At 34.9% G+C, this 25356-nt stretch overlaps 1 long non-coding RNA gene across 1 annotated transcript; it reads right to left on the bottom strand.

Annotated features, from left to right (window-relative positions):
• Positions 1 to 9: 9 nt before the first annotated feature.
• On the bottom strand, positions 10 to 15062 carry si:dkey-85k7.7. The gene is made up of 3 exons (NR_125779.1): positions 14909 to 15062; positions 4012 to 4107; positions 10 to 2180 (listed from the first exon to the last, which is right to left on the bottom strand). It is a non-coding gene; the product is annotated as a si:dkey-85k7.7 (long non-coding RNA).
• Positions 15063 to 25356: the final 10294 nt, after the last annotated feature.

Genomic DNA, 25356 nt, shown 5'->3' with positions numbered 1-25356 from the left:
ACACGGTTGTTTCTTTTTCAAAAAGATTTATTGTTGTGTGAAAATCAGTTAAATCAAAAGTACATCTGCGATTTTATGTTATGTATTTAGTTCACTGTCATTTTAAATGATTACAAGTAATTTTTTTTTAGAAAATTGCACCTTTTATACAAAACATACAAAAAATATTTTCTCTTTTATAGTAATTATGACTTAAGGTGTAACAGTGTAAGTTTTCTTTTCAGGGTTAGGTTTAACACCTAAACAAACAAACACTTAATACATGTGCAAAGACAAAGACAGTCAAATCCATGACATTAGCATGTAAAAAAAAAAGCAATGAGTGGATCATGACAAAAAAAAAAAAACTTGATTTATGTCACTCAGTTTAAACATGCAATAGAAAGTAGACAAAATAATATTTCAATCATCTTCATATCAGTGGATTTAATTGTGAGATTTAAGTCAGAAAAAATTACTTTAAAAACATAAACACCAATGGTCAAAATTTTGGGGTCAGTGAGATTGTTTTAAAATAAGCTTCTCCTGCTCACCAAGACTGCATTTATTTAATCAAAAATACAGTACAAATTGTAAAATTGTGAACTGTAATTGCACTTTAAAATAACTGTTCAAAAGTAGTTTATCATTTAATTTAATCATTTATTCCAGTGGTTTTAAATATGAATTTTCAGCTTCATTACTCCATTCTTAAGAGTCACATGATCCTTCAGAAATCACTCTAATATTAATTAATCTTATTAATATAAATGTAATGGTAATTGTAATAAAAGCAATGATGACTGGAGTAATCATCTTATTTGAAACTACATACAATAAGAAAGCAGTTATTTAATTTGTTTTAGAAATATTTAACACCCCTTTTGTGTTTAATCTTGATGAACAGAATATATTTCTAAAAAAAAACATTAAAAAAAGAGCCCAATCTATTGACCGGTAATGTATATTCTGAAAACACCTTAAATTAATGCATTCATGAACAGTGATTTTTATTTATTTGAGATTCTATACTCTGAGCTGTGCGCTAGGCATGGGTCGATAACTGTTTTATAGGTATACTGCAGTTTGGAAAAGTCAATGATTTAAAACCGCCAACATTTTCTGCTATAGCGTTCCTAAGGTTTATGATTATAAGATTTTTTTTGTTTAGATTTTAAGGACGACAGTATCCAAGATATCCAAAGAGGCCTTTTTTAATTGTAAAGAATTCTGTTTTTTTAAAACAAATCAAGACAGCAGAAGTCAATGACTTATTTTAATTATTTAGCCTGACATGTTTACTGCTCCAAAATATGACAAATGTTTCCCAAAATCAAATATATTGTGTTCAACTGGGAAAAATTGTGTTATTTTTATCCAAAGTTATCATACCGTCAGAATCATACACTGGCCAATGCCTACTTTGCACACTGTTAATGGGTCTCAATATACTGTATAATTTGTTGGGTCAAGAAAATGGCACTCACTTAAAAAGTTAACAAAAAGGCTATAGTAAACCTGCTTTCTGTGTCATATAAAACATCAGCATTGATTTTTTACAAGTGTATTAATGGGTAAACCACTGAACAAATGCATATCTGACTCAAAACTGGCATAATTGTCAGTGTGTGGTCAGAAAAGCTACCAGAAGCGTCCTCCTCACATAGATGCTCATATAGCAAACCGAGTAGAACAGATGCTGCAGGCTAGACAAAAAGCACTTGCTGGTGATCATGTAAACATCTCTCAATTCTCTCAACATCAAGAGTGTTTAGCAAATTCCTCTTTCACCAAAGAGCACTCAGCTGTACCATTGTGTTAGAGAAATTCAAACACTCGTTGTGGCAGTACATACAGCTGGCCCTCACACGAGTGTCCATCCAAGGAGAGGCACGCTTTCCTTGTGCTTGGCTCATGATCTTCCATTTTCCCCTCAAATGCTCTCCAGAAAGAGATTGAAGCTGGATGGCAGCTGTATGTCGGAAGTCTATTTTTAAGGATTCTCCAGAAACCGCTTGCAGGGCAATGTTAGTATGTGGCGTCCACTGCATTGATGTTACTGTCCATCTGGTGCCGCAGTGAGAGCCGGGCTTTGTGGGAGAAGTAGGCCTGTGGGCAGCTGATGCCGCTGCTGCTGTCCCCTTCACTGCCCCAGGACGTGGTGGAGCACAGACGGGGCTTCAACTCTTCACTCACTACAGCTGAACACATGGATAGGAAAGAGTAATAGGTAATTAGTTTATATAAAAATGAAGAATATTATATATATATATATATATATATATATATATATATATATATATATATATATATATATATATATATATATATATATATATATATATATATATATATATATCGAATCTGATTGACTGATATTCTGCAATACCAGCACTCAAACAGCCTCCTCACTCTTTACTGTATTACTCCACCCCTCAGAGTGACTGCAGACCTTACTACATTTTGACAAATATTGCGGCTGTTGGACAACATAATGTACTTTTAAGCTTTTTTTAGGCAAGAATGTAGTTGTTTAGATTGCATCTATACAGTACATTTTTAAGGACAGTGCCTATTTTAAATATTTATATTTTCTGAGATGCAAGGCATCAGCATCCATCAGCCTGTCATACTGAGCAGAGCAAAGATGGTTGACATTGTCCATCCACAAGATGCCAAGAGAGGCTGCATAATATGCCCTTAGGAGGAAAAACCCAAAGTTATTTCTAACTACAGCTGATCAAATCATTCTACAACTAGTAAGTGACATTCCAAGTCAATTTCTCTCTTTTGTATGTTGTAGTGCTGTATTTATACCATATAATTATAGTGTATTGTAAGTGTATAAGTGTCCGTTTGGCTTTTTCGGGGTTAATTATTGTGATCTCTCGATTTGAACAGAGAAATACTGGGCAATCTCTTTAGACTGATGGTATTTCATGCCGTTCAGCCTTATAATATTAAAATGTGAGCAAAATCACCTGTAGATATACGCTAGAGAATCATTCAAATACTAGCTCTAAAATGACGTGTCAATTAGTAACAGTTTCTGCTGTTCTGACGTCAGCTGCATGTGTGAATGAATGGCGGAAGAAAGTAGTTCCTCATACAAAAGGGTTTTTAGACTCTCCATGTTTGATTTTCTTTTTTATATTCACGATTATGCCGTCAAACTGTTTTATAAACGCAATATCACAGGAGTAGCAATGCGATATGGCTGTATATCGTCACTGTTGGAACACTAAGGCACGCCTCCTACCCTGATATACAGCCATATTGTACTTCAAATAATGTGATATTGCTCATATATATATATATATATATATATATATATATATATATATATATATATATATATATATATTTTTTTTTTTTTTTTTTTTTTTATGGGTTTATTGAACTTTTGTTTATATTTTTGTAGAAAATTAGAGTTTACAAAAATCACTTAAAGAAAGTTCAAGCAGACATTTTGTAACAGTTTGTCTTAATTGTCACATGAATCATTTTACAACAGCCTTTTTGACTAAAATTATTAATTTCATTTTATAATAGCATCATTGTTGAGCTTAAAAACACCAAAAATATTTACAAATGAAATATATAATGAAACAAAAAATGTAATATAACATATACAATGTAAATGGAAATATTTACACCCTTTTATTTTACTTCAAATAAAATTATTTATTAATTTATTATTTTCAAACAGGAAAAGATTAAAAGATAATCGGGTCTGACTGTGCGTGAATGCTGTTTTTCAGCTGTTATCTTAGTGGCTACAGCAATAGTTGACCATCAAATGACGAGCATGAGGCTTCTTAAAAAGACTCAGTGTTGGAATTGTTTTTAGATGCTGTGTAAATTACTATCTAAAACAGATAGCAAAACCACAAAACAGGTCACTGTTTTAACAGCTTGAATTTTCATGTCAATCATAAATTGGCCAGGTTCTGGTTTGTAGATTTATCCAAACACCTTTCTATTATATAGTTTGATAACATAATAGTATAGGTAACATAAAACATGTCTCACCAGTCTCAGGAGGGCACTGTCTTTTGCACCTCTCCTTGCAGCGTCTGTAGAAGGGAAAGCACTGGAGCATTTTTACACCCATATCAGCAGAGGGCGCTAGAAGACAAGAGAAACACCTGTTAGATGAGCAGACTGGACCTGTTTGATACAATCTGTCGTCTGGAAGGAAGTATCGATTTTTCGCTTCTGGTGCTGGTCATAAAGGTAAAGGAGCAGAGCTGTTTATTAAACTTAATAGTTCTTCCTAAATGTCCAAACAACACTGAGTTTCGTGGTGTACTGTATAATGTCAGGTGTGTGTGGTCTTCTTGGCATTCATCATGTTGTGAGAACCAAATGCACATGTGGGTATATTTTTGGTGCCCGTGAGGGAATTCTCAAAATTTAAAACGGAACTAAGATATTTTGGAAAATGTGAAACTGCAGAATCTCTCCTGTGAGATTTTTATGGGTTGAGTTGGAGCATACAGCCTGTAATATACATGTATGTATTGTAATATATATGTATCTCATTATAAAATATGAGAACCCATGTATGCATGCATGTATGTATGTATGTATGTATGCATGTATGTGTGTTTGTTTATGCAGACCTCTGCTCCGCTGTCTAATCCCATACAGCGACGTCAGTGGAGAGACTGAACGGAGTCATCCGATCTAATAAATCCTTGATTGGCTTTTACACACCAGGTCAAGTTCCATGATGTAGAGGGCCAGTTTTGCCATGCTGGCTGTATTTGCCAGTGCACCTGGCTACTAAATCACCTTTGACAGTGGCTGCTAAGCGTATTAATCATAATTCACTTATAAACTTGTGTTCTAGGAGATCCATGCCCTGCAGCTGTTAAATATGATGTGCTCACTAAGTGCAGAAATTTAGCTACAAGACTAAAAGGGAGAAGAAAACAATGTAGTTTCTTAGGAATTGTGTATGCGTGTGTATCTGAGTGGCCAATGTTTCTCTTATCAGTTTTTCCCAGGTTTTGCTGGCCTTTGGTTTGTAGTATGCAGGGTTAATGATTAATTCTTAATGACTTGGCTTTTACACTGCTCATCCAGACTGCCCCAGAAACTAAAGTGATATTTATTGCATGTATATTCTTGGTTGCCAGTTTGCACATTAATAAAAAAAACATGGAAAAAGAGATGTGGGAAAGCAAGCTTGCGTAATAGCTCATGAGATCACTGTCAGACTTACAATGCAAGGCGTAATGTTAAAAACAAAAAAATTGGGACATGCTGTGGGGATGGCTCTTACATGTCTCGCATAGAAACACACACATATTGTTTTCCAGCAGAACTCGAACCACAGAACCATGTCACCACATGCCACAGATATGTAGAAGTTTACTTTCATAGATAAAACTTGTTCCACACCCATTTCTCCAGATCATTTCTGTGGTGAATCAAAAATCAGAGGAATTTGGTCATATTTTTCTTAGCTTGCTTAACTTGACTGTGCATGTGAAGACAGATCATGCAAAATTTGTATTATTATTAAAAAATAAAAAACAACAACATTGCTGATGTTTGAGAAGGGTGACATGTTGGCGCAGTCGATAGCACAATCGCCTCACTGCAAGAAGGTCGCTGATTTAAGCCTCGGCTGGGTCAGCTGGCATTTCTGTGTGGAGTTTGCATGTTCTCCCCATGTTCACGTGGATTTCCTTCGGGTGCTCCGGTTTCCCCCACAAGTCCAAAGACATGTGCTATAGGTGAATTAAATATATGCTAAATTGGCTGTAGTGTATGTGTGTTAATGAGTGTGTATGGGTGTTTCCCAGTGATGGGTTGCAGCTGGTAGGGCATTCACTGTGTAAAACATATGCTGGATAAGTTGGCGGTTCATTCCGCTGTGGCGACCCCAGATTAATAAAGGGACTAAGCCGAAAAGAAAATGAATGAATGAATGTTTGAGAAGATGATGAAATATGATCTGTAAATAAATGGCGCTGAGCTAAACTTTTGAGAATTGTGTAAGAGTCAGAACAGCTCATTATTTCACATACAGCACATATATGTGTGCTTTTCTGTTTTAAATGTTCATGAAAACAAATGCTGTGTACTGTGAAAAAAACTAGACTAGAGATTTTTCAAGACACTTCTATACAGCTTAAAGTGACAGTTAAATGCTTAATTAGGTTAATTAGGTTAACTAGGCAGGTTGGGGTAATTAAGTAAGTTATTGTATAATGATGGTTTGTTCTGTAGACTATCAAAAAATATATAGTTTAAAGGGGCTAATAATTTTTACCTTAATTTGGTTTTTAAAAAAATAAAAATATAATAAATATAAATTTATATAAATATTATCAGACATACTGTGAAAACTTTCTTGCTCTGTTGAACATCATTTCAAAAATATTTTTAAAAGAAAAAAATTTTTTAAAGGGGGTTTAATAATTCGGATTTCAAAAGTAGTACCATTTTAAAATTTCCTTCAGGCAATCCATCTCATGATCACTTTATGATAGTAATTGTGAATTAAACATCACTACTTTTTATATACACTTATTTTTTTACAAAATACTTTAGATCAGTGTATGAATTATACATTGAAGATTGGGGGGTCAACTTTTTAAGTAGTAGTTTGGTAATATATGCTTCAGTGAATCAAATTTATGAATGTATTTAAATTCTAATTTTCAATAAAAGGTATACATTTTCAATGTTTTAAAGAATACTTAGTAACTATTGACTATTTTAGAGGTTACTGTAGGTTAAATTATGTGTCTCATTTTTTTCAGGCTACATGCCGATATAAACACCTATTTTACAAGAAATATGTTTTGTGAATACGTGCTCTAGACCTGCCAGTTTCAGACTGTTAAATGATATTTTTCCTAACATTGATTGGCACGGTTGAATGCATCACAGTGGCATGAACCGTTATGTGGGGGGATGGGAGAGGGTTAATTGTATATTTATATTATACAATTTTAATTATTACTATTTAAGAAAGCTAATAATGAAGTAAGCTATTTCTTCAAGGGCTGACCCCACATACATATTGTTTTGATGTCCTTCAGGGGGGATCATGCATTAATTAGGGGGTCAATCCCACCCCAAACCTCCCTGTAATTCGCACCCTGCATTACATGCCAATTTGCACATACATTAGGGACTGAGCATCTACAGTGCGTAGGCCCATTTCTACATTTATTTTTATTATTATTCTCTAGAATTAATCACATTTTTGAGGGTCTAAACATACTCGAAAACTCACAAAGCTTTGCATACGCGCTCAAAGTGGAAAATAATTTTTTTTATAGCTTTCGGAAGTGGGTGTGGCAAAATAGCTCCACAACACCACCTATGCATTTTGACAGAGTGACCCCCGAGCTACGTTTCACATGTATTAAGTTGTATATAGTAATATACCTGTTCATATGTTCAATACTTCTATTTTTAAAATATGTTTACTATCTGTTCTGTCTTGTTTCTGTAACTTGCACTGTAGAAGCCCTGTCCTGAAAACAAACTCTTCATATGTCTGAACATACCTGACAATAAAGCTCTGATTCTGATTTTAGTACCGTAGATAAAATCATTTCTACTGCAGATGGTTTCCATCATTCATTACATCAGACCACAAGACCCTTCAAGCTTTTGTGGGGAACATTCTGTGCAAAACATTTTTTACTGAAATGTTTTTCTTATTAGCTTTCCCTTGGTTCTAGTAAATGCACACACCCATGTGAGCTTTCCATCATTTATTGTGCCAGTCATATGCTGTACATTTTCTGTATCGTCTCTCTCTCTCTTTCTCTTTCTCTTTTCAGTCATATTCATAACTCAATCAATATGGAAGAGGAATTTTAGGTTTTGTTCTGATTGCTTTGTTTTTCAGTTTTTGGTGAAACAAGTCCTAGAAAAAAAAGTGGGTGAGGAGGTATAGGAGTGGAGAAAATTCAGCCTTTCCTCTTGGTTTTTATTTTTGAAAGTATCCTTGCCTTCATTTTGAGAAGTTATGTAAGAGGTGTACAATTTGAAGTTGTTTGCTATAATGACGCGAACATACGCTTCTTCATGCACCACAAAACAAGCTCTTGTAGCCACAAACACATAAACAAATCCATATAGGGTGTTTAACCTAGACTCGTGACCTAGCATGATGGCTTGCTCCTCATCATTTACTAAACATGGTGAGCTCTGTGTTTGTGAATCTGTATGTCTGTGTTTTGTCTCTTATAAGTGAAGGACACTCTGGAGGATTGCTGCTTAGTGGAGTAATCTATAGTTACGACACTTCCCTTTACCTCCTACATCTTAGCCTCTTTTCTCAGAATAAGACTATGCATGTATTCACTTCCACACCCTCTAAAATAAACTAAGGCTGTCAGATTCATTTCTAGTGAATTGAAATGCAATGCATTTTTAAATTGCGAAGTATTCTTGGAATTGCATTGAATTCCAGAGGTTTGAATGCCTTTCCTCTCATTTCAACCACACTGTCTTTCTTTCAGAAAGCTTGTGCGTGCTTTAAAGTCATCATGAAACTTCTTCCTCATGCAATGACAATTCTTTTCTCATGACATTTGTACTTGGACAAAATGGAATTTACACCTGTATACTGTAAAACCCAACAGTCAACTTTATCAAGTGAAATGAGTGTAGTAATTATAATTATAATTAATCTCTTATTTGAAAAGAGTTTTGAACTCAAGTATTGAAGGTAATGAGTTAATTAAATACCTCATTACTCCAATTTAAATGGAGTAAGTTCACAGTACTCATATAGAATGTTTTTGAACTCAAATAGTTTGTAGCAATCTGTTTTCTCAAGCGGTTTGAGTTGATAACATATTGGGTTTTACAGTACTCGGTTGGTTTGAGTTCTCTTGGGTTTTACTGTGCTCAAATTGCTTCGTTTACTCAAATGGATTAGGTTCACAGCACTCATTAGAATTAGTTAGATTTTGAACTTAAATGGTTTGTTGCAATCAGTTTCCTCAAATGGTTCAAGTTACCTTAACTTTTTGGGTTTACACTGTAACAAATGACAACAATCCTATGGACAACAAAACCTGCAGAAACAATAAAAAAAATTGCAAATATATAAATAAATGCATATATTTCTGCATAAACAAAACAATAAATAAATAATTATGCAAATAAATAAATGAATGTATATAAAAATCCACAAATTCCTGCATAAATAAATACATAATTAATAGTGCAGGCAGGTAAATAATTAAATTACACGAATGTTGGGGGAATACGGAAATGCTATACTGAAAGTTTATTTGACCCCCCTTTCAAATGTTTATTCCTTCTTGAATGTAGTTGCGTATTTCCTTTTTTTCAATTCAACATGTCAATCATCAGAAGCCAGTCAAAATAAATCGATTGCAAAATTTTTATAATGATCAACCAATGATGGCATAGATACTGCCCTCTATTCAATTGATTACCTGCCCGCACTATTAATTATTTATATATTTCTTCTTTCACGTGTATTAAGTTGTATATAGTAATATACCTGTTCATATGTTCAATACTTCTATTTTTAAAATATGTTTACTATCTGTTCTGTCTTGTTTCTGTCTGTCTGAAATTCTTCTTTGGCTCTCGGCGAAGGCGGTCGCTCTTTTTCCCTCTCCGTCCCATATCTCTCCTTGCTAGCACGTCTTGTCTCGTCTTATTCTATCTCTGAGGCTCTCCTTGTCCTGCTTTCCAAACGAAAAAGGAATTATGGATTTGATCAACTGGTCTCTGAATGCAATTGACACCATCTTCTCAACGAGATCGCTGGGCTCCGGGGAACCCAGCTGCCCTGCGGGGACGCTCGCAGCTGGATATGTGATGGACGGGTGGGAGAAGTGGAGAGTCCTCTGTCTAGCTGCTCTGTCTCTGGAGGATATTGAAGATATCTACCTATTCGGAACTTTGATAACAGGGTTTCTGCTGATGGGCTTATGCGGGGCCCTGGGATATCGGAAACTGATAAAAGCGGTCAGCGCAGCTCAAAACCCCACTAGGCTGGCCGGTGTTACGGTTTAACTGGTGACCGTGTTAACTGGTGTCCCTTTCCAGATGTAAGCTATTCACGTTTGCAGATTGGCAGATTCGTCACTTTTTCACAGCAACAAAACATGTCCATACCAAATAAAGATTCTTATTACTTGGTGTCAGTGTCATTGTGTGCATTATTGATTTTAATAGCTGTGTAGCAGAACAGTATATAACCAAAGTAAATAAAAAAAAAATAATTAGAATTTACATGTCATTAACAGGATTCGAACCCGTGTAGTGAAAAGGTTTAGCACACGTATCAATCAACTTATCTAACTGAGCTACTCGGAACTTCAAACGAAGCGGTCTGTTTTAATATATTTGTCAATTAAAACATGCCTTGCTGTGGTTGTGGACCCGTGTTAACATGTTTCCATCGATGTTAACATGTTTACATGTTGTTTAGTTACATGTACTCGCGTTAACGTGTTTCTACAAACTCTCCCGCTGAAAGAATAGCTCTATGTGACTAAACGATGCATCATCAGTTGCTCAAACCATGTTTTTTCTTAGTTCTAGACTCATGTCTACCTGTGCCTTTGGAGTCGTGTTAACTCGTGACCCATGCTCATACATGTAACGTAAATAAAGATTTTATCCAAAAAAATGAATACAATGACGATATTATTATGCAACATATTATGTCTAATATATATAATATATATTTCATATATAATATTATGCAACATAATATTAGAATATTATGCAATCAGAATATAATAGTCCCATTGACTCGTGTTAGTCTGTGTCTACAAAGTTGCACGAGCTGATATTTTCTCAGAATAGCTCTAAATGACTACGTTGTTCCGTTAAATAAGCATACGTTATAAATCGCAGTCCCCCCATTTTATTTTAAAGAGAATTAAAAAAAAATCAGGCATAAACAAAACTCGTATGTGGATTCGAACCTACTAACAAGAGAGACGCATGAAAGGACATACATTCTAACTAATTGAGCTATCAAGCACTGATATAGGCTTAGCAGCTTTTAGTAATTTTATCGTATGTAGCCAAATCATGTTCATAAGTATCCTGATACAGATGTGACCAAGATCATACATTGAAATGTTGCGATTTTCAATTAATATTCTGTTGCATAATATTATATATGAAATATATATTATATATATTAGACATAATATGTTGCATAATAATATCGTCATTGTATTCATTTTTTGGATAAAATCTTTATTTACGTTACATGTATGAGCATGGGTCACGAGTTAACACGACTCCAAAGGCACAGGTAGACATGAGTCTAGAACTAAGAAAAAACATGGTTTGAGCAACTGATGAAGCATCGTTTAGTCACATAGAGCTATTCTATCAGCGGGAAAGTTTGTAGAAACACGTTAACGCGAGTACATGCAACTAAACAACATGTAAACATGTTAACATCGATGGAAACATGTTAACACGGGTTCACTATCACAGCAAGGCATGTTTTAATTGACAAATATATTAAAACAGACCGCTTCGTTTGAAGTTCCGAGTAGCTCAGTTAGATAAGTTGATTGATACGTGTGCTAAACCTTTTCACTACACGGGTTCGAATCCTGTTAATGACATGTAAATTCTAATTATTTTTTTATTTACTTTGGTTATATACTGTTCTGCTACACAGATATTAAAATCAATAATGCACACAATGACACTGACACCAAGTAATAAGAATCTTTATTTGGTATGGACATGTTTTGTTGCTGTGAAAAAGTGACGAATCTGCCAATCTGCAAACGTGAATAGCTTACATCTGGAAAGGGACACCAGTTAACACGGTCACCAGTTAAACCGTAACACCGGCTTGATTGAAACACTGATGGGTAGGGTCGCGAATCAGACTATGGTCCTTGACCGCAAACTGGAAACCATCGAGGTGAAGCTAGCGGCTCTGCAACAAATTTTGGCCAGATCGGGAGACGAGTGATGGACATTAAATATCTGTGAAATTGGCAGATATTGACCTAAAGTGGAAGTATCTTACTGTCTTTTTTTCGGCTCTCCTCTTACTCCTGCCAGACGGCCTCGGCTGGAAGTAAACAACTCCCTGGGATAAGCAAGATAAGCAGACGCTCTGAAATTCCTGCCCCTGTCAAGGACACCTGCGGGACTCTGGACTATGCAGGCTCACACACACACAAACATATCTACAGATAAACATTCACCACCGATCCCCATCCAAACGCCTTCGTGTGCTTTTACCCACGTGGGGCGTGGGCGGGGCTGTGACATGCGCCGGAAATGGCTGCTGGGCCAGTTGGCTGCCCGCACTCAACGGATTCCATTACCCCTGTTCCCATCCCCTCTGTCTATGTTGTGTCTTGCCGGTGTGCTTATGCTAAGATAGGGCTGTTTTTCTCCCTTTTCTCACTTTGTCCTAATCAAGGGCAAGCTGAGGGGGTGTTTTTTAGCCTAACTGTCCAAATGTATCTTTCTTCGTTTCTAAATGCTACCTCCTAAGATCTGTCTCCCCTGAAAAGTTGTTTGTGATGTTTTGTGTATGGTCTGGGGGGTCCAATTTTCACTATACGAAAGTGTAGTGACAAATAAAGGCTTGATTGATTGATTGATTGATTGATTGATTGATTGATTGATTTATTTATGCAGTAATTTTGTGGATTTCATATAGGCTACTTTCATTTATTTATTTGCATATTTGTTTATTGTTTTATTTATACAGGGATTTATTAAATTTTTTTACCCATTTATTTATTTTCATATTTATTTATTTATTGTTTTATTTATGCAGAAATTTATTTACTTATTTATTTATTACCAAATGTATTAATTTTATTGCTCTATTTGTGCAGGAATTTGTGAATTTATTTACTAATTCATTTCTTTTTTATTTTATTTATGCAAGAATTTATTAATTTATTTACTCATTTATTTATTTATTTGCGTATTTATTTTATTTATTTATTTATTATTTGGTCCTCCATACAATCCAGCCAATTCCCGAAGGATAAAATCAAGCCCTGCACTATGCATTTTCTTGTTCACAAAGCAATTTCAAATTAATGGATGTCACGATGGAAAAGTATATTCTGTTTTATGCTGGATGCTTGGCGGAGATGAGAGCTTTGTTCCATCCCTATGCTCTAATCCCTTCAAAGTGTTTCTTCTCTAGAGTATAAGAACTAAAACTGCACTGCCTAACAAATCAAATATTTGCAAAGAATCATGGGAAAAAATGTCCATTGTTTGTACTCTTCAGAATCTGAAGGGCTCTCTGAAGTGGACAGCTCTGAGCATATGTGCCCTTCAGAGGTGGATTTTGTTCCATCTGAATTGCAATGATGGATAGTCTGTGAATACACACTATTCATGTCAGAGAGATATATTATACTGCAATTATTAGGAATAATTTATTTTCTAAAGCAAGATTTAAGTGTTAGTATGATTGATTATCCGTTTATTTTCAGTATATTTGTATAAGTATCTATATAACAACAATGTAGACTATTAGACTTTAATAACCTAAATCTAACTATAGCTACATAAGACGCCGCTGGCTTGTTTCAGTCTATAATTATTGAAAACAACATATACGCTTTTGAGGCTTACTTAAATGTAAAATTACCCAGATTAAAGATGACATTTTTGTGTGTGTGGATTGTTTGAAAGGATGTTTCTAAGGGTATTTTTGCCTCCAACCCCCACGTGCCCGTCTGCCTGCGCGCGCTCACGCGCTTTCCCATTGATGCTTGTTTTGTGCGGATGTGCAGTACGTGACGTTCTGGCGCGCGGTGGTCCACTTGGGCTACAGGGGAGAGGGGGGCTGAACTGTGTACAAGCAAATGCATTTAAATGATTAATCACGGAAGGATGTTTACAGACTCTATTTTCTATATGCATGTATCAGAGTTATTTGTGGTCCAGACGCCTCGTTCGCAGAAAAGTACGTTACATAAAATCTTAAGAGTAGAGATCAGCCAGAGTTCAGAAGAAAGGTAAATCTCTTACACCAAAAGAGAAAGAGCCAACCTGAGCAGCAGAGCTTAACAACACCTTATTGCTGTTAAGTCTGCCAAGTGATGAACTAAAGAGCAAATATTACTGAAGATTATGATCGTTGATAAAGTATATGTGGATTGATTTATTGCTTTAATAATGCATTTACACCCTTAGGGTAACCAATATATCAGATACAATGATTGAATACAGTTCAATCATTGTTATTGTGGTAGCCTAGGCTATATTTTCTATATCCTAGAAATAGCCCAAGTCGCAAGATATAAACAACTATAAACAGAAAATGATTCTACACAAATAAAAACTGCTGCATAGTCCTACACTAGCCTACACAATGTCACACAACCAGTTTGCTTCATAAGCAGCTCACGTTGTTTACTATTGGCCTATATAAAGAGTTTTAATGCAAAAACCTGCAAGTGCCGTTTGAAATTTTCGTCTAAAATGAGCCTTTTTATCAGACTGTTGTGTGTAGTTTCAGTAAGAATTACAATTAGTGCAAAAAAAAATTTTTTTTGTCATTACCTTTAAAGTGAAATAACTAAACATAAACAAATAAGTAATAGTTTTGCAGTGAAATGTGTTTATTGAGAACATATATTTAATATAAAAGTTCACTGGAACAATATTAAATTAACGATTTACTGTAAAGTTTTTGTCGTATGTTTTACATGGTTTTCCAATTAGGCCAACGAGAACAATTTGTTTAACAACATCCACCGCTAGTTGAACATTACTGATAGACACTCCCACCTTGACACACCTCCAGTGCGTTTAAACATTATTTTACAACTGTGAATCTACTAAAATTTACTTTGAAATGTGCACACGCTAATTCAATGTGTAGTGCTACTGCAAATATAAAACATTATTAAGATTAACGTATATGCTAATTTGATGGACTCACCGGTTATTCTCTTAAGACGAGCGTTCTTTGGCACTGTAAAGCGCAGAGGATCTTCTTCAAATTCCTCCAAGGGTCCTGCGACAGATGAAACTCACTGATAGTTCACTGGTGATGTAGAGAGACTCGTTCAGCTATGACAAGATGGAAAAGCTTCAGGTCTGAGCGCACGGACGGTCGGCTTTAAATAGCTTATCTGAACAGCACGCCCTCTTTCTCACCCTCCTCCTCCTCTTTCACGCAGGAGCTTGCTAGTGTTCAATAAAGTATGAGGACGACATTCTCACTATTCGTATTCATAAAAAAGTAAGGCGATAGATTTTCCCTTGTGTGGTTAAATAACTGAGACGGAAAGTGTTATTCTAGGCTGATTAATTGCAAATGTTTTATTGAAGTCCAAAACATGAATGATTAATTTGATCAGTGACCATTCAAAGAAATGATTGAAACACCCAAATTACTGATGGGATTATAGCTCTTTTTGTAAACGCGTCGCTTGCTGTTAGATTGGAAACACACACTAGCATTCATAGATTTCGGGCCTGTAGATAGAGGGGGGTTCGGGTATTTCGAAAGACCTACCCCTCTCTGACTGACAAAGGTCCAAAATTTGGCCGGTATACAACCGCGGTATAGTCAGTTTTACGTTTGACATTCATGAGACATTCTGTTTCAAACCAATTAAATTCTTTGCTCCTGTTATAGTGTGAGCCCAAAATGTGTCAGCTAGACATAAATATGTGCCCTTTATGTTGCACAAAGCTTAATTTCTCCATTAAAAAATCACCAATTAATTAAACAATTCAACCATGGGAAATTATACACTAAGACAGTACCAAAATGTTTACAAAACCATTCTGCTTATTGCACAAGACTTTTGGAATTAGCACATTATTTATTTTATAATAGTTTTAAAATAACTTTTAATGTAAAATGGTTTTAGTCAATTACACTCTGACATAATTTGAGATAAAATATTCAAATCAACTGTAAAATTTTCAGATTATTTTTCTTTATGATGCACAAGCTGTGTTTTTACAGTTATGCCCTTGATTTTATAAACGGTTCTGAATCAATATTATTAGTGTATCAGTTACACTGTAAACACTTAAATAAATTAAAGTCTGACACCATTTGAAATAATATATTCAATAATATATCAGCACTAAAGTTGTCTAAATATTTTTCTCTTTAATGCACAGGCTTTATACGTGCAGTTATGTTATTGTTGATTTTATATACAGTCATGAATCCATGTTTTCTTTGAATTTTAAGCTCATTGCTTAATTTATAATACTGTAATAACTGAGTTTTAATGCAAATTTGTAAATATACAATTCATGGTAAAACTGTATGGTAAGCACTTTGACAAAAATGTATGGAATAAATTTGTTGCATCAAAAAGTCACCATCTGACAAGCCAATTCAGCAAAAAAAAAAATAGTGCTTAAAATGTCAGTAAAATGCAGTATTTAAACCTCAAAATTGAATAGAAAATGAGGCGTATAACGGCAAAAAGGTCCACTTTTTGAGAAAAAAAGAACCATTCCTTTCAATAGGCTGGCTACAGGCCTGCATTTGCACCAGAAGAATGTGTGTGTGCGTCTTTGTGTGTACTAGAAATTTCAGGTTATGTTTCCACATGACTATTATGAAGTTTTAAAGGGATAGTTCACCCAAAATGAAAATGTAGATACCATTTACTCTCAAGTTGTTCCATATCTTATGAGTTATTTTGAAGAAAGCTTGAAACGTGTAACAATTGACATCCATATTGTTTTATCTTCAATGGAAGTCAATGGTTCCAGCTTTCTTCAAAATATCTTCTTTTTCGATCAAGTGAACAAAAAAAAATCTCAAAGTGGTTTGGAACATGTGAATGGCGATTAATTGATTTAAAAAATGTATTATTCTGGTATCCCTTTAATGTTTTGAATTCTTCCCATTATTCCACTTATACTCAGAGTTTTATAGTGTTTAATTTTCCTGCATTCTGAGATCATACCGTGGGCCATTTTAGTTTGCTTAATATAACTGCACTTTTAGGCATTGTGCCAATTGCCACAGGTCCCCATGTGCTCCGGTTTAAATTCAGACCTCCAGCACCAACAGAACAGTTTTTAGGCAATATATGCATATAATATATGCAAATTTAAAAAAAATTAAAAATAAAACTTTACAGTTCAGGGAAACACACCACGTACACCATCATGTTATGAGGAAATGCGTATATACACCCTTGTTCATTCTTATTTCCAGCTAACAGTTCACTGCTTTCACCAGTGGAAATTTACAGAAGCAAATACCAAAGAGGAAAGAGATTAGAATTCAGAACAGCAAACCCGCTTCACAATCTGGGTTGAAGGCCAAGGCCCCCTATTGCTGCTAATTAGTATTGTGTGACTTACTACCAATAGTGTTTTCCACTGATCAGAGAACAGTTGGAAGTTAGTCCCAGTCCAGGGCCTCTAACTGAAGGCTGATTTAGGAACAGTCCTAAATGGTTAAATAAGCCCTGAGATGTTCTTTGAATTCCCATTGTGTAAGCAACCATTTGGGACAGCAGGAAATAGTTTTATTAGTTGTGGTGTAGTTTTGAGGCCTGATGTGCACTCAGAACTCGAACCCTTCATGTCCAGTTTATGAAACAAGCAATTAAAAATGTCACTTGGAATTTTTTGAATGAAGATAGTTTAAAGCTTTCATTGTCATCTCTTTTTACTCGTCTCACCTGTTTCTCCTGTTTTGCTTGTCTCTGCTGTTTTGTTTTTTTCAAGATTTGACATTACTGTAAGAACGTGGATGAATTTATCTGTTTGTAAATGGAGCACATTCAGCGAGTGACACACATAAGGAAACAGTGACTTGTAGCACAATGTCGGAAAGATTCCTTTTATTTGAACCTTTAGTATATACTAGGGCTGTACAATATATTGTTTCAGCATTTATATTGCAATGTGCACATAATCACATAGCAGGATTTAGCCACAAAACACAGGGGTTTTTAGAGTCGCTGCTAAGATTAACCATAATAAAGTGAAGATATATCATTTGCATGTGTTTTAAGGGCCTGTGATGGAGCATTTCATGAGAAATTAAAACATTTGGGTACAAGAAATGACGACTTTTGGAGGCGGGCCAAATATATATTACATTTTATTATTTATTATTTTGTTGAAGATGATATAGTGTTAATTTACATTTACAAAAAAAATATTTTATTTTTTGTATTGTTTAATGTCTATATATCTGCATTACAAACCCAAACAAGATTCTTTTGCTTACCCCATTGCCTGATTATTTTGCTTGTTTTGAGGAAAATCTCACTTAATTTTAACTTAAGGTAACTCAAACCATTTGAGGAAACCGATTGCAACAAACCATTTAAGTTCAAAAACTACACTAAATGAGTACTGTGAACTTAATCTATTTGAGTAAACCAGGGGTCGGCAACCCAAAATGTTGAAAGAGCCATATTGGACCAAAAAAAACAAAAAACAAATATGTCTGGAGCCGCAAAAAATGTAAAGCCTTATATAAGCCAAACACATGCTGTATGTATCTATAGTAGCTATATTAGCCTACTATAAAAATGACTAAGTTGGCTACAAATACATAATGAGCCTTCATGATTAAATAGCCACTGAAATCAGGTGGTTGGTGTTGATTTCGTTGTCATTTAAACACTTCAGCACAGCCTCTGGTCTTTCAGTGGTATTAATTTGATCATTTCTTCTTGCGGCCCATCAGAGTTCACATACCTGCATAAAAGAGCATTGAATATCGGTCACATCACAGGCAATTGAGTATGCTGACAGTGAATTAATGTCCTTGGTTTGCTGATCGGTGATGTTACCTGCCATTTTAATAGCCCTTTCCTTCACTGTCTTAGCGGAGAGAGGTATATCTTTAATTTTTTGTATTATCTTGGTTTTGTTTTTGAAGTCTGCAAATAGGTGTTTTAATATGCTGATGAATGACTCCATGTAGTCACCATCTGTGAACGGTTTTCCATGCTTTATTTTCTCCCGGTTTGTTTACAACAGCCACCTGCCCGGCATCCCGCCCTGCTGATAGAAACCTGTGTCGCAGGCTATGACGCAAATCTTCGTTGACAGAAATGTTGAAATTAAATATTAATTCTACACACTTTTACAGCATTTGAAAACGTTAAAAATGTTTGTCCTCCTAGAAATCATATCAAAACAAAAATATATACTAACCTTCCCCATCTTTTTGAACATTTTTGAAAAAGCTCCAGGGAGCCACAAGGACAGCGCTAAAGAGCCACATGCGGCTCTAGAGCCGCAGGTTGCTGACCCCTGGAGTAAACTAAGCAATTTGAGCACTGTAAAACCCAATAAATGAAGAGAACCCAAACCAACTGAGTACTGGAAAACCCAATAGGTTAAAACAACTCAAACAGTTTGAGGAAACCAATTGCTACAAACCATCTGAGTTAACTAATCTATATGAGTACTGTGAACTTACTCCATTTAAGTTGATATAATGAGGTATTTAATTAACCCATTTGCTTCAACACTGAGTTCAAACTCTTTTCAAATGAGTAGAATTAACTTTCAGTCAATTTTGAGTTAACTACACTCATTTCATTTGAGTTTTTCAGTGTAGCAAAAGTCAAATGGAATTCAAACTGTATTCATATCACAATATATATTATAAAAAGTTAAAATATCGCAATGTCAGATATTGTGCAGCCCTAGTATGTGTAATATCCAGATAAATAGGCCAGACTGCAAGATTTCAGCAAATGTTGTCTTTCCCTTTTTTTTTAAACAAAATCCCTTTATAAGTTGACCTTTTTGTTTAGTTTAGTTTTAAACATATTTAAAGTCAAGTGCTTTATGCATTCTAAACCCTCGATGAATGTTTGTCGAGTGTATTTAATGAGATCATGGGATTAGATACCTCATGTAGAGTGAATCTTTGACCCTCAGTCCACAATGAAATGCCGTTGTTGAGGTCAGATATCACAAACCAAGAATAGCAACTGTGTAAACTATAACAGCAGTGGGATGACACACAAAGAAACACCCTGTTTATGAAGATGAATTATTAAATACAGCTTTTGGCATATTTGCATTCTTAGGATCAGATTCATCATTAGCTGAAAAGATGGGAATGTTTTTGTTTGTTTGTTTGTGTGTTTTGTATTATTCAAATAGTTAATTATTATGTCTTACTTTTGGTGCCATGCAAGAGTACTGTGTGTAATAATGCACTGTGAATTGATTTGTGCTATTTAACTGGTCCACAACATGCTGTGCTAGATAATTTCTGCCCACACTTGGGTGAAATCCTAAAAACCTGGTTACATTTTTTTATTTAATTTAAAATCCACTTAAAAGTAAGTAACCTCAACCTTACAGTAGACTTTGTTTACTAAAAATATCTTTAAATGTGTGTTAAAATAACCCATCATTTTTTTAGAGTGAAGGTGTCAAGAACAACAAACTACTGAAGATGCCAAAAACAATCCCCTTGTCAAAGAAAACCACAAACAGTGCTAATATAAAGTGCACACTGGACAAGTATGAATCTTTCAACCTGTATGACTGCATAGGTTTTTTGTTGCAGCCATATCAAATGTAAACATTTAGGATTCATGTGGTAAAACATGTACTAAACATAGTTGTATAAAGAATTACGTAATATATACCATTTGACGAATGCACTTGGTTGTTTCACCAGATTCACTTTATGAGTGTTACCTCTGAACGCTTCTACTTAGATGCTTTGTGTCCTCTAACCTGATTTCACCAAGTAGGACATGTGTAAGATGTTTTTTGATTAACATCTAGATCCTGAAACAACATTCCAATCAGCCAATCAGAATTAAGGGATATGTTTACTGTTTATGTTAAGTTTAGGATGATGGTTGGTTTATGCACTTCTACAGGATTGTCATCCAGCTATTCCCCTCTGATTTTAAAAATAATTTACAGTTGTAGTTGAGTTTAGGGGTAGGAAATAGGTGTGTGGATTTCATTTTCCAACAAAAATTATGTTCTAGGATCAACATAGATGTTAATCCAGGATCGCTTCGTACTTGGCAAAATCATAACTTGCCTTTGTCTCTTGCCTAGTTAGTACTGAACATTAAAAGAGTGGCCTATTTAATCAGTCATCAGGTGATGTATAGAGATTTTTTTGTCACTTTTGTAAAATCCAATTTTGTGGATGTTTTATGTTTTCCTTCTATTCATTTTTTGCGGTTAAATTCAGTCAACTCTCTCCTGCTTTGTGTACCATAGAGAGAAGAATAATTACTTACACCTTCAGATGTGCCTTTATTCAGTGTACACTTTAGGAAAGATATTACACCATTTGCTTTTGTAATAAAGCAAGATTATTCGCCACAAAACCAAAAATATGTCATATGAAAGCTGAATATGGAGGTTTTCCAATTATGTTTGCTAGGATGGGACATTTGTCCAAGATGCTTGAAAACCTGGAATTTAAAATCTAAATATTGAGATAATCTCCATATTAAATTCTTAGCAGTCCATTTTGCTAACGAAAAATTACAATTTATTATATTTATGGAAGGAAATTTAGTAAATGCTTACATGAAAGTTGATCTTTATTGAATATTCTATTAATTTTGCAATAAAATACATTGTTAATTCAGATTGTATTTTTGAGTGCATCAATATTATCTGAAGACTAAGGACAGGGTCACGCATTATTTGGATTATTCTGCCATTTTGATTGAGAAAAACCACTGTTGAAAGCCAAAAACAAATAATCCGCCTGTCTGTTGTATTTACTCTCAGAGGAAGATGAGTGATTTAATGAGTGTTTACTCTCTCACGCCGCAGAGCTTTACTCACATGCTGTTGCTTGGCCCCAGTGCACTCAATATCTGCTCTAGTCCGGCTCAAATCGCTTTTAGCCAGTTTTTCCTCCCTGTTCTCATGCAAAATACCCCCTTCCCCAAGTTGCACCCCGTCCTCCCCCAATTTTTTGTCCCCGTCAACAATCCACCTTCCCTGCAGCACATTTACCCTGGGGTGCGTATGAACTCCCAAGTTAGTGTCAAATACCTACATACTCATGTTCAGTAATGTCTGTGATTTTAAACGTAATGAGTCACGTTGAAAAAGACAAGCAGAGGCATGAATCTGTTGATGTGTGCATTGTACTGTTATGGGAACAGAAGTCACAGCGATGGGATTCACAGGATCATAAAATATACATGGATATGTTTGTTTCTTTGATTCAATAATGATCTAATAATATTTCTGACCAAATTGTACATAAAAATATTGTCAAATATCACGTTTCATGGTATGTTTAGACATATTTGGAAGGAATCTCATTAATAGTTTACAGAAAAAAACGAATTGAGTTTATTTAATACTACACTGCTGATGATTGTTGTAAAGTACATAATATTTAACTGTAATTTACGGTAAAACAGTTATGCAGTAAGTCACTGTATTTTATAGCTGCATTGTGAAAATTATTGTATATTTTACAGTAAAGTTAGAAAATGTTGTATATATACAGTAAGATAAGTGTAAATACAGTATCTTTGTTGAAATTGATTCACTGCAAGTTACTGGTGAACTGAACTGTAATATGAACTGTATTTTACTGTAGGACAGTTGTCTGTTACTGTATTTTAAAGCTGCAATGTGAAGCTTACTGTATCTCTTACAGCGAAGATATACAATACTGTACATATACAACGATATAAGTGTAAATACAGTATCTTTGCTGTAATTGATTTACAGTAAGTTACTGGCGAACTGAACTGTTATATGAACTGTATTTTACTGCAGGACAGTTTCAGGATGTCACTGTATTTTAAAGCTGCAGGGTGAAAATTGCTGTATATTTTACAGTAAAGATATACAATTCTGTACATGTACAGCAAGATAAATGTAAATACAGCATCTTTGTTGTAATTGTTTTAAAGTAAGTTACTTGCGAACTGAAATATGAACTGTATTTTACTGTAGGACAGTTATGCAGTTTGTCACTGTATGTTAAAGCTGCATTATTAAAATTGCTGTATATTTTACAGTACAGACATACACTTCTGTAAATACATAAACAGCAAGATAAATGATGCTGTAAATTTAAATATATTATTTTTGCTGTAATTAATTCACAGTCAGATACTGGCGAACTGAGCTGTAATGTAAACTGTATTTTACTGTAGGACAGTTATGCAGTACGTTGCTGCATCTTAGTTGCACTGTAAAAAGGACTATATTTTACAGTACAATCAATACTGCAAACACATACACAGCAAAATAAATGTTGTAAATGTAAATACAGTATCTTTGCTGTAATTTGCTGTGATTCACAGTAAGTTACTGGTGAACTGAGCTGTAGTATAAACTGTATTTTACTGTAGGACAGTTATGCAGTATGTTACTATTTTAAAGCTGCTATTTTTTGCTTTTTAAATTATATTTTACAGTAAAGATATACAATGCTGTAATTACATATACAGCAAGATAAATGGTGCTGTAAATGTAAATAAAAACTATTATATAAAGTATTTTTGCTGTAATTTATTTACATTAGTGTAACCCCACCGGCTCTACGCCACCCAACCCGCTCCGAGCTGGTACCGAACCGGCGACCTTCCGCATGGGAGTCGGGTGCTCTACCAAGGAGGCTAAAGACCATGGCCTCTAGCGTCTGTTGCTAGAGCACCTTTTAGAGGTCAGAGGAGTGAGGTTTACCTGCACAGCACACACTAGCTGGCCTCCGTTACACTCACCCCCCTAAACCTCACTCCCATCCGGGTCACGGCACCAATGTAACCCCACCGGCTCTACGCCACCCAACCCGCTCCGAGCTGGTACCGAACCGGCGACCTTCCGCATGGGAGTCGGGTGCTCTACCAAGGAGGCTAAAGACCATGGCCTCTAGCGTCTGTTGCTAGAGCACCTTTTAGAGGTCAGAGGAGTGAGGTTTACCTGCACAGCACACACTAGCTGGCCTCCGTTACATTAGGTTACTGACTAAGTGCTGCCAATAGCTACTGTAATAATTACAGGTACTGTGTATATTTACAGAAATTTCTTTACAGTGTACAAACAGAAATAATCATTAAAACAAAGAGTTCTCTAAATATTTTACAGCTTTATGTTGTGTTTTTAGACACACACAAATACAAATCCTCCTTAAAGGATCATGTATAACAGACTTAAAAGCAAGATTTTAATGAACATTCTAAGTTAACAGAATGCTTAATATAGCCCAATAAATCACATAACCTCCGTTCACATGCTCCATCCAGCGTGATTCTGCTCCGCTTCTCTGTGCTTTTGTCTGGAGTCATTGTGGAAGCTGATGAGTGTATTGTGTCTGTTCTCTCTGTCTAATTGGCAACTGGACATTGAATTAGTCTGGTCGGATCCATGCGAAGCCTTTCATACAGCCGCCTTGCTCTCTTTTTCTGCTTAATAACAATTTTAAAAAGTATGTGTTGTGTGCTTGTTTACATGTTGCATGTTCTGTGCCAATAAGAACAGGACACCCTTTCCTGAAGCACTGGTTTGAACCAGCTTTCTATACATTAAGCTGACGTCATGATGTGTACTAGGACATGCTGTTGCTTTTCTCCCCTTGTGGCTGAAGCATGTATGGTATGTTTACAGCGATCAGGTCAAATCTGTAAGCTTGTTTGAGATTCTCCAGACGTTTATCCTGCCTTGGGCTTCAAATAGGTGTTTGTGCTCAGGATTAAGCCGCAATAGAGTGGAGGGCTGCTCTGGTCACAAAGATTATAGGCTTAAATATTGGTTTACAGATTGTGTGCTATACTGATTACAATTATTATTATTATTATTATTATTATTATTATTATTATTATTATTATTATTATTATTATTAATAATAGCAATAATAATAATAATAATAATAATAATAATAATAATAATAAAGAGTTTTATTGTTTTTGGATCATTTATTTGCGTGTTTGTTTTTTGGTCCCCAGACTGCATTTATTTATTCAGATATTACAGATAAAATAGTAATGCTGTGTAATATTTTGCTGTAAATAACAGTTTTCTATGTGAAAATATTTACAATTACAGCAAATGTTAGATCTTAGTAAAGCGATTCTTCAAAAATCATTCTAATATGATGATTTGCTGCTTTATTATTACAATTAATATTGGCACTCAGTCATTACTGATGTTATTTATGATTATCAGTGCTGACATTTTTTCTGCTTCATATTTTTGTGCATTTTTTTTTAGGAAATGTAGCTACAGAAGTTACTTTAGATTAATCTGAAGTCTGAGGGCCAAAGATTTACTCTACATGAGGTATCCAATCCAATGATCCCATTAAATACACTCGACAAACATTCATAGAGGGTTTAGAAAGCATAAAGCACTTGACTATTAATACGCTTTAAACTAAACTGAACAAAAATGTCAACTCATAAAGGGATTTTGCTT

Source organism: Danio rerio, chromosome 7 (genome assembly GCF_049306965.1).
Source record: "Danio rerio strain Tuebingen ecotype United States chromosome 7, GRCz12tu, whole genome shotgun sequence".
In the NCBI taxonomy this organism is placed as follows: Eukaryota; Metazoa; Chordata; class Actinopteri; order Cypriniformes; family Danionidae; genus Danio; species Danio rerio.
This window is presented reverse-complemented; position numbering and strand designations above follow the sequence as displayed.